The 10,894-nt window shown below is 32.8% G+C and overlaps 1 long non-coding RNA gene across 1 annotated transcript; it reads left to right on the top strand.

Moving 5' to 3' along the window:
* Positions 1-466: 466 nt before the first annotated feature.
* Positions 467-2,264, top strand: LOC148787232 (uncharacterized). Its single transcript, XR_016066973.1, has 3 exons — positions 467-530; positions 1,048-1,111; positions 1,994-2,264. It is a non-coding gene; the product is annotated as an uncharacterized LOC148787232 (long non-coding RNA).
* Positions 2,265-10,894: the final 8,630 nt, after the last annotated feature.

Genomic DNA, 10,894 nt, shown 5'->3' with positions numbered 1-10,894 from the left:
ATGCTCAAAATTTAGCTGTTTTACACGGTTTTCTTAAGACAAGTTTGTTTTCATTTTATACTAACTTGTAGGTATTATTACGCTTCGAAAATTTACCACACATATTCTTGGGTCTAGACCAACGATAGTGTGACGTCCGTAGAATTTTGTATGTAATTGGGAGACTAATTGGTAATTATTAGAAATTTAGATGTAATTAGTAAATAAATTATAGATTGAATTTGGAATGTACTAACACTTGAACGGATTAAATTGAAGTTTATTATAATATTTGGAAGTAAATTATACTAATTAGGAAATTAGGAAGGACACAATGGTAATTATCAAAAGTATAATATATATATATAAAAAAAAAAAAAAAAAAAGGAAGGAAAAAAGAGGTGGGCAGTGGCATGTGCTGCCACCGCCTCACCAATTATTAAACATATATATATATATATAAGTATGTGAATTGAAAGGGAAATTACATATTAACACACACACACCCACATTTACACACACCGACGCACACACACATTCGGAAAACAGAGGTACGGATTTTAGAGTTTAATCTTTAATAATTTAAATAATTATATTATTTAATTAGTCCGTTTATTAAATGTTGATTATATTGAGCGGTGAACTATTTAATCGGAGTGTTTTATGATTTTGGCTATTTATATTAGTGTCAAATTAAATATCACAATTGCTATAAAAATGATATAGTTGGGTAATTAAAATATTAGATTTGTTAGATTTAATTATTACTATAGCTAATTTACACAATTCCATCGGAATGATTAACCAAATATGTAATTCTATGTATTGTTGCTTAATTAAATTGTATAGCAACGGTAAATTGACAGAAAATTCATAGAAATACTTCGGATGTTATATTTTAGAAATATTATGTTATTAATTAGGGAAAGGAGGTTTCAGTGGTAATATAATTTACGAATGTTATTAAAAATGATAATTATAAATATATAAGGGGTTTAATTAAGTGAATTCTTATGAATTATTTGGTAAATTAAATATATTGATTATACGTATTATAATTTATTATAGGACGTGACGACAAGATAGAGAGTTGAGCAGTCCCTCGTGAATCGAAGTATTTTGGGGATTTACGGTAAGTATAGCTAATTGGATTTATATATATATATATTTATATGTGTAGTATTGTATAAAATATATATATTGGTTTCTTGGATGCGAACGTGGATTTGGCTTTATATTATTATGCGTGGCTTCGTATATTGATTGTTTATATAATTAGTTGTGGATTATTTGCTAGATTATCATAATATTGGTGAAATTGTTACTATGTGATATGTAATGGTAATGTAGAGATATGCGGGATATGATTATGTGATAATCATATAATTGATTGTTGATGAAATCAAATTGGGAGTTGTTGTTGAGGAAGTGATTATTATAAAGAAAAGAATGATGATCGTGAGTTGAAATAAAAGATGACGCTTACCTAGTTGGAAACACAGTCAATGGTTTATGAAAATGTGATTGATATTGAGATATGAAAAATATGTGAATTAAGCTAGGTACCATGGCGCGTAGGGTACCGGGGTATTCCGGGGCAGCAGGGAATATCCTGTGCTTGTTAGCTACACACTGGGGTGGTGTGGGGGTACCATGTTTGTTGTGATGTCCTGTGCTATATTGCTACATAGCTGAAGTAAAAGAGTGTGGGGATATCACACAACGGGTATCCTGTGCTGTATATGATATGATGATGGCCGGCGAAACCATTGACTGATGTATACCAATTAGAGTAAGTGGGGCCCTTAACTCATAAACGATAATGTTGAATACTGTGTCATAGCTTGATTTATAATTGTGAATAGGTATTACTGCTTATATTTGTTGTTGCTATTGATAATGACTGTTAGTCGATGTGACTGCATGTACCTGAAATTGTTGCCTGTGTATATATATAAACTGATCAGCTATACTTATTGAGTAGGCAGCTCATTCCTTGCCACGTACTTTTCAGGAGATAGGTCACACTGACTAGCCACACTGACTATGAGCGGTGCCGTCGTCTTTATTAGGTGGGTCAGCCGTGACTTCTGAGGTCAAAGTTTTTTATTATTGGGTTGTAAATATTCTGGTCTTTTGTCGGGATTTGTGTTTGAAAGTTGTGGTATGATTTTTCTTGAGGTTATGTACACGAGAACCTGTAGTGAGGGTAAATATTACTTTTGGCGGTATATATTATCTTTTGTGACATATAATATTATATTGATAAATTAGAATTTATTTTACTGGTTGAAAGAGAATTACTTATAGAATGAGTTCTGATTAGAGAAGGGATGAAATAGTGATAATTAGATGTAGCGAGTAGGGGGTGCTACAGATAGGGTCATGTTTCGTCGAATTCTGTGAACGTTCAAAGGTTAACTATTTTGCACGGATTTATTAAAACAACTTTGTTTCCCTTTTATACTAACTTGTAGATATTATTACGCTTAGAAAATTACCACACTAATGCTTGGGTTTAGACCAACGTTCGGGACAGGTTTCGTCGAATTCTGAGAACGTTCAAAATTTAGCTGTTTTGCACGGTTTTATTAATGCAAGTTTGTTTCTCTTTTATACTAACTTGTAGTTATTATTACGTTTAGTAAATTTACAGCACAAATGGATGGGTCTAGACCTGCGATTGGATCAAGTTTCGTTGAATTCTGAGAACGTTCAAAAGTTAGCTGTTTTGCACGGTTTTATTAAAACAAGTTTGTTTCCCTTTTATACTAACTTGTAGTTATTATTACGCTTAGAAAATTTAACACACAAACTCTTGGGTCTAGACCTACGTTTGGGTCAAGTTTCGTCAAATTCTGAGAATGCTCAAATTTTAGTTGTTTTGCACGGTTTTATTAAAACAAGTTTGTTTCCCTTTTATACTAACTTATAGTTATTATTACGCTTAGCAAATTTACAACACAAATGCTTGGGTCTAGACCAACGTTTGGGTCAAGTTTCGTCGAATTCTGAGAACGTTCAAAATTTAGTTGTTTTGCACGGTTTATTAAACAAAGTTTATTTCCCTTTTATACTAACTTGTAATTATTATTACGTTTAGCAAATTTACAACACAAATGCTTGGGTCTAGACCAACATTTGGGTCAAGTTTCGTCGAATTCTGAGAACGTTGAAAATTTAGCTATTTTGCACGGATTTATTGAAACAAGTTTGTTTCCCTTTTTATAAGAACTTGTAGTTATTATTACGCTTAGCAAATTTACAACACAAATGCATGGGTCTAGACCTGCGATTGGGTCAAGTTTCGTCGAATTCTGAGAACGTTCAAAAGTTAGCTGTTTTTCACGGTTTTATTAAAGCAAGTTTGTTTTCCTTTTATACTAGCTTTTAGTTATTATTACGGTTAGAAAATTTAACACACAAATGTTTGGGTCTAGACCAACGTTTGGGACAGGTTTCGTCGAATTCTGATAACGTTCAAAATTTAGCTGTTTTGCACGGTTTTATTAAAGCAAGTTTGTTTCCCTTTTATACTAACTTGTAGTTCTTATTACGCTTAGGCAATTTAACACACAAATTCTTGGGTCTAGACATACGTTTGGGTCAAGTTTCATCGAATTCTGAAAACGTTCAAAATTTAGCAGTTTTGCACGGTTTTATTAAAACAAGTTTGTTTCCCTTTTATACTAACTTGTAGTTATTATTACGCTTAGCAAATTTACCACACAAATGCTTGGGTCTAGACCAACGTTCGGGACAGGATTCGTCGAATTCTGAGAACGTTCAAAATTTAGCTGTTTTGCACGGTTTTATTAAAGCAAGTTTGTTTCCCTTTTATACTAACTTGTAGTTATTATTACGCTTAGCAAATGTATAACACAAATGCTTGGGTCTAGATCTACGTTTGGGTCAAGTTTCGTAAAATTTTGAGAACGATCAAAATTTTGCTGTTCTGCACAGTTTTTTTAAACCATGTTTGTTTCCCTTTTATAATAACTCGTAGTTCTTATTACGCGTAGGCAATTTAACACACAAATTCTTGGGTCTAGACATACGTTTGGGTCAAGTTTCATCGAATTCTGAGAATGCTCAAAATTTAGCTGTTTTACACGGTTTTCTTAAAACAAGTTTGTTTTCATTTTATACTAACTTGTAGGTATTATTACGCTTCGGAAATTTACCACACATATTCTTGGGTCTAGACCAACGATAGGGTCATGTTTCGTCGAATTCTGTGAACGTTCAAAAGTTAACTATTTTGCACGGATTTATTAAAACAACTTTGTTTCCCTTTTATACTAACTTGTAGATATTATTACGCTTAGAAAATTACCACACTAATGCTTGGGTTTAGACCAACGTTCGGGACAGGTTTCGTCGAATTCTGAGAACGTTCAAAATTTAGCTGTTTTGCACGGTTTTATTAATGCAAGTTTGTTTCTCTTTTATACTAACTTATAGTTATTATTACGCTTAGCAAATTTACAACACAAATGCTTGGGTCTAGACCAACGTTTGGGTCAAGTTTCGTCGAATTCTGAGAACGTTCAAAATTTAGTTGTTTTGCACGGTTTTATTAAATAAAGTTTATTTCCCTTTTATACTAACTTGTAATTATTATTACGTTTAGCAAATTTACAACACAAATGCTTGGGTCTAGACCAACATTTGTGTCAAGTTTCGTTGAATTCTGAGAACGTTGAAAATTTAGCTATTTTGCACGGTTTTATTGAAGCAAGTTTGTTTCCCTTTTTATACTAACTTGTAGTTATTATTACGCTTAGCAAATTTACAACACAAATGGATGGGTCTAGACCTACGATTGGGTCAAGTTTCGTCGAATTCTGAGAACGTTGAAAATTTAGCTATTTTGCACGGTTTTATTAAAGCAAGTTTGTTTCCCTTTTTATACGAACTTGTAGTTATTATTACGCTTAGCAAATTTACAACACAAATGGATGGGTCTAGACCTGCGATTGGGTCAAGTTTCGTCGAATTCTGAGAACGTTCAAAAGTTAGCTGTTTTGCACGGTTTTTTTAATGCAAGTTTGTTTCTCTTTTATACTAATTTGTAGTTATTATTACGTTTAGCAAATTTACAACACAAATGGATGGGTCTAGACCTGCGATTGGATCAAGTTTCGTTGAATTCTGAGAACGTTCAAAAGTTAGCTGTTTTGCACGGTTTTATTAAAACAAGTTTGTTTCTCTTTTATACTAACTTGTAGTCATTATTACGCTTAGTAAATTTACCACACAAATGCTTGGGTCTAGACCAACGTTCGGGACAGGTGTCGTCGAATCCTGAGAACGTTCAAAATTTAGCTGTTTTGCACGGTTATATTAAAGCAAGTTTGTTTCCCTTTTATACTAACTTGTAGTTATTATTACGCTTAGCAAATGTATAACACAAATGCTTGGGTCTAGATCTACGTTTGGGTCAAGTTTTGTAAAATTTTGAGAACGATCAAAATTTTGCTGTTCTGCACGGCTTTTTTAAAGCAAGTTTGTTTCCCTTTTATAATAACTCGTAGTTCTTATTACGCTTAGGCAATTTAACACACAAATTCTTGGGTCTAGACATGCGTTTGGGTCAAGTTTCATCGAATTTTGAGAATGCTCAAAATTTAGCTGTTTTACACGGTTTTATTAAGACAAGTTTGTTTTCCTTTTATACTAGCTTTTAGTTATTATTACGCTTAGAAAATTTAACACACATATTCTTGGGTCTAGACCAACGTTCGCGATAGGTTTCGTCGAATTCTGAGAACGTTCAAAATTTAGCTGTTTTGCACGGTTTTATTAATGCAAGTTTGTTTCTCTTTTATACTAACTTGTAGTTATTATTACGTTTAGCAAATTTACAACACAAATGGATGGGTCTAGACCTGCGATTGGATCAAGTTTCGTCGAATTCTGAGAACGTTCAAAATTTAGCTGTTTTGCACGGTTTTATTAAAACAAGTTTGTTTCCCTTTTATACTAACTTGTAGTTCTTATTACGCTTAGAAAATTTAACACACAAACTCTTTGGTCTAGACCTACGTTTGGGTCAAGTTTCGTTAAATTCTGAGAATGCTCAAATTTTAGTTGTTTTGCACGATTTTATTAAAACAAGTTTGTTTCCCTTTTATACTAACTGATAGTTATTATTACGCTTAGCAAATTTACAACACAAATGCTTGGGTCTAGACCAACGTTTGGGTCAAATTTCGTCGAATTCTGAGAACGTTCAAAATTTAGTTGTTTTGCAGATTTTATTAAACAGAGTTTTTTTCCCTTTTATACTAACTTGTAATTATTATTATGTTTAGGAAATTTACAACACAAATGCTTGGGTCTAGACCAACGTTTGGGTCAAGTTTCGTCGAATTCTGAGAACGTTGAAAACTTAGCTATTTTGCACGGTTTTATTGAAGCAAGTTTGTTTCCCTTTTTATACGAACTTGTAGTTATTATTACGCTTAGCAAATTTACAACACAAATGGATGGGTCTAGACCTACGATTGGGTCAAGTTTCGTCGAATTCTGAGAACGTTCAAAAGTTAGCTGTTTTGCACGGTTTTATTAAAGCAAGTTTGTTTTCCTTTTATACTAGCTTTTAGTTATTATTACGCTTAGAAAATTTAACACACAAATGTTTGGGTTTAGACCAACGTTCGGAACAGGTTTCGTCGAATTCTGAAAACGTTCAAAATTTAGCTGTTTTGCACGGTTTTATTAATGCAAGTTTGTTTATCTTTTATACTAACTTGTAGTTATTATTACGTTTAGCAAATTTACAACACAAATGGATGGGTCTAGACCTGCGATTGGATCAAGTTTCATTGAATTCTGAGAACGTTCAAAAGTTAGCTGTTTTGCAAGGTTTTATTAAAACAAGTTTGTTTCCCTTTTATACTAACTTGTAGTCATTATTACGCTTAGCAAATTTACCACACAAATGCTTGGGTCTAGACCAACGTTCGGGACAGGTTTCGTCGAATCCTGAGAAAGTTCAAAATTTAGCTATTTTGCACGGTTATATTAAAGCAAGTTTGTTTCCCTTTTATACTAACTTGTAGTTATTATTACGCTTAGCAAATGTATAACACAAATGCTTGGGTCTAGATCTACGTTTGAGTCCAGTTTTGTAAAATTTTGAGAACGATCAAAATTTTGCTGTTCTGCACGGCTTTTTTAAAGCAAGTTTGTTTCCCTTTTATAATAACTCGTAGTTCTTATTACGCTTAGGCAATTTAACACACAAATTCTTGGGTCTAGACATACGTTTGGGTCAAGTTTCATCGAATTCTGAGAATTCTCAAAATTTAGCTGTTTTACACGGTTTTATTAAGACAAGTTTGTTTTCATTTTATACTAACTTGTAGGTATTATTACGCTTCGAAAATTTACAACACATATTCTTGGGTCTAGACCAACGATGGGGTCATGTTTCGTCGAATTCTGTGAACGTTCAAAAGTTAACTATTTTGCACGGATTTATTAAAACAAGTTTGTTTGCCTTTTATACTAACTTGTAGTTATTATTACGCTTAGAAAATTACTACAATAATGCTTGGGTTTAGACCAACGTTCGGGACAGGTTTCGTCGAATTCTGAGAACGTTCAAAATTTAGCTGTTTTGCACGGTTTTATTAATGCAAGTTTGTTTCTCTTTTATACTAACTTGTAGTTATTATTACGTTTAGCAAATTTACAACACAAATGGATGGGTCTAGACCTGCGATTGGATCAAGTTTCGTTGAATTCTGAGAACGTTCAAAAGTTAGCTGTTTTGCACAGTTTTATTAAAACAAGTTTGTTTCCCTTTTATACTAACTTGTAGTTATTATGACGCTTAGAAAATTTAACACACAAACTCTTTGGTCTAGACCTACGTTTGGGTCAAGTTTCGTTAAATTCTGAGAATGCTAAAATTTTAGTTGTTTTGCACGGTTTTATTAAAACAAGTTTGTTTCCCTTTTATACTAACTGATAGTTATTATTACGCTTAGCAAATTTACAACACAAATGCTTGGGTCTAGACCAACGTTTGGGTCAAATTTCGTCGAATTCTGAGAACGTTCAAAATTTAGTTGTTTTGCACGATTTTATTAAACAGAGTTTTTTTCCCTTTTATACTAACTTGTAATTATTATTACGTTTAGGAAATTTACATCACAAATGCTTGGGTCTAGACCAGCGTTTGGGTCAAGTTTCGTCGAATTTTGAGAACGTTGAAAACTTAGCTATTTTGCACGGTTTTATTGAAGCAAGTTTGTTTCCCTTTTTATACGAACTTGTAGTTATTATTACGCTTAGCAAATTTACAACACAAATGGATGGGTCTAGACCTGCGATTGGGTCAAGTTTCGTCGAATTCTGAGAACGTTCAAAAGTTAGCTGTTTTTCACGGTTTTATTAAAGCAAGTTTGTTTTCCTTTTATACTAGCTTTAAGTTATTATTACGCTTAGAAAATTTAACACACAAATGTTTGGGTCTAGACCAACGTTTGGGACAGGTTTCGTCGAATTCTGATAACGTTCAAAATTTAGCAGTTTTGCACGGTTTTATTAAAGCAAGTTTGTTTCCCTTTTATAATAACTCGTAGTTCTTATTACGCTTAGGCAATTTAACACACAAATTCTTGGGTCTAGACATACGTTTGGGTCAAGTTTCATCGAATTCTGAGAATTCTCAAAATTTAGCTGTTTTACACGGTTTTATTAAGACAAGTTTGTTTTCATTTTATACTAACTTGTAGGTATTATTACGCTTCGGAAATTTACCACACATATTCTTGGGTCTAGACCAACGATAGGGTCATGTTTCGTCGAATTCTGTGAACGTTCAAAAGTTAACTATTTTGCACGGATTTATTAAAACAACTTTGTTTCCCTTTTATACTAACTTGTAGATATTATTACGCTTAGAAAATTACCACACTAATGCTTGGGTTTAGACCAACGTTCGGGACAGGTTTCGTCGAATTCTGAGAACGTTCAAAATTTAGCTGTTTTGCACGGTTTTATTAATGCAAGTTTGTTTCTCTTTTATACTAACTTATAGTTATTATTACGCTTAGCAAATTTACAACACAAATGCTTGGGTCTAGACCAACGTTTGGGTCAAGTTTCGTCGAATTCTGAGAACGTTCAAAATTTAGTTGTTTTGCACGGTTTTATTAAATAAAGTTTATTTCCCTTTTATACTAACTTGTAATTATTATTACGTTTAGCAAATTTACAACACAAATGCTTGGGTCTAGACCAACATTTGTGTCAAGTTTCGTTGAATTCTGAGAACGTTGAAAATTTAGCTATTTTGCACGGTTTTATTGAAGCAAGTTTGTTTCCCTTTTTATACTAACTTGTAGTTATTATTACGCTTAGCAAATTTACAACACAAATGGATGGGTCTAGACCTGCGATTGGGTCAAGTTTCGTCGAATTCTGAGAACGTTGAAAATTTAGCTATTTTGCACGGTTTTATTAAAGCAAGTTTGTTTCCCTTTTTATACGAACTTGTAGTTATTATTACGCTTAGCAAATTTACAACACAAATGGATGGGTCTAGACCTGCGATTGGGTCAAGTTTCGTCGAATTCTGAGAACGTTCAAAAGTTAGCTGTTTTGCACGGTTTTATTAATGCAAGTTTGTTTCTCTTTTATACTAATTTGTAGTTATTATTACGTTTAGCAAATTTACAACACAAATGGATGGGTCTAGACCTGCGATAGGATCAAGTTTCGTTGAATTCTGAGAACGTTCAAAAGTTAGCTGTTTTGCACGGTTTTATTAAAACAAGTTTGTTTCTCTTTTATACTAACTTGTAGTCATTATTACGCTTAGTAAATTTACCACACAAATGCTTGGGTCTAGACCAACGTTCGGGACAGGTGTCGTCGAATCCTGAGAACGTTCAAAATTTAGCTGTTTTGCACGGTTATATTAAAGCAAGTTTGTTTCCCTTTTATACTAACTTGTAGTTATTATTACGCTTAGCAAATGTATAACACAAATGCTTGGGTCTAGATCTACGTTTGGGTCAAGTTTTGTAAAATTTTGAGAACGATCAAAATTTTGCTGTTCTGCACGGCTTTTTTAAAGCAAGTTTGTTTCCCTTTTATAATAACTCGTAGTTCTTATTACGCTTAGGCAATTTAACACACAAATTCTTGGGTCTAGACATGCGTTTGGGTCAAGTTTCATCGAATTTTGAGAATGCTCAAAATTTAGCTGTTTTACACGGTTTTATTAAGACAAGTTTGTTTTCCTTTTATACTAGCTTTTAGTTATTATTACGCTTAGAAAATTTAACACACATATTCTTGGGTCTAGACCAACGTTCGCGATAGGTTTCGTCGAATTCTGAGAACGTTCAAAATTTAGCTGTTTTGCACGGTTTTATTAATGCAAGTTTGTTTCTCTTTTATACTAACTTGTAGTTATTATTACGTTTAGCAAATTTACAACACAAATGGATGGGTCTAGACCTGCGATTGGATCAAGTTTCGTCGAATTCTGAGAACGTTCAAAATTTAGCTGTTTTGCACGGTTTTATTAAAACAAGTTTGTTTCCCTTTTATACTAACTTGTAGTTCTTATTACGCTTAGAAAATTTAACACACAAACTCTTTGGTCTAGACCTACGTTTGGGTCAAGTTTCGTTAAATTCTGAGAATGCTCAAATTTTAGTTGTTTTGCACGATTTTATTAAAACAAGTTTGTTTCCCTTTTATACTAACTGATAGTTATTATTACGCTTAGCAAATTTACAACACAAATGCTTGGGTCTAGACCAACGTTTGGGTCAAATTTCGTCGAATTCTGAGAACGTTCAAAATTTAGTTGTTTTGCAGATTTTATTAAACAGAGTTTTTTTCCCTTTTATACTAACTTGTAATTATTATTATGTTTAGGAAATTT

This window comes from Sesamum indicum, linkage group LG8 (genome assembly GCF_026168435.1).
Source record: "Sesamum indicum cultivar Baizhima isolate 11 linkage group LG8, ASM2616843v1, whole genome shotgun sequence".
NCBI lineage: Eukaryota > Viridiplantae > Streptophyta > Magnoliopsida > Lamiales > Pedaliaceae > Sesamum > Sesamum indicum.
The sequence above is the reverse complement of the archived record's forward strand: the minus strand, read 5'-3'. Positions and strand labels throughout refer to the sequence as shown.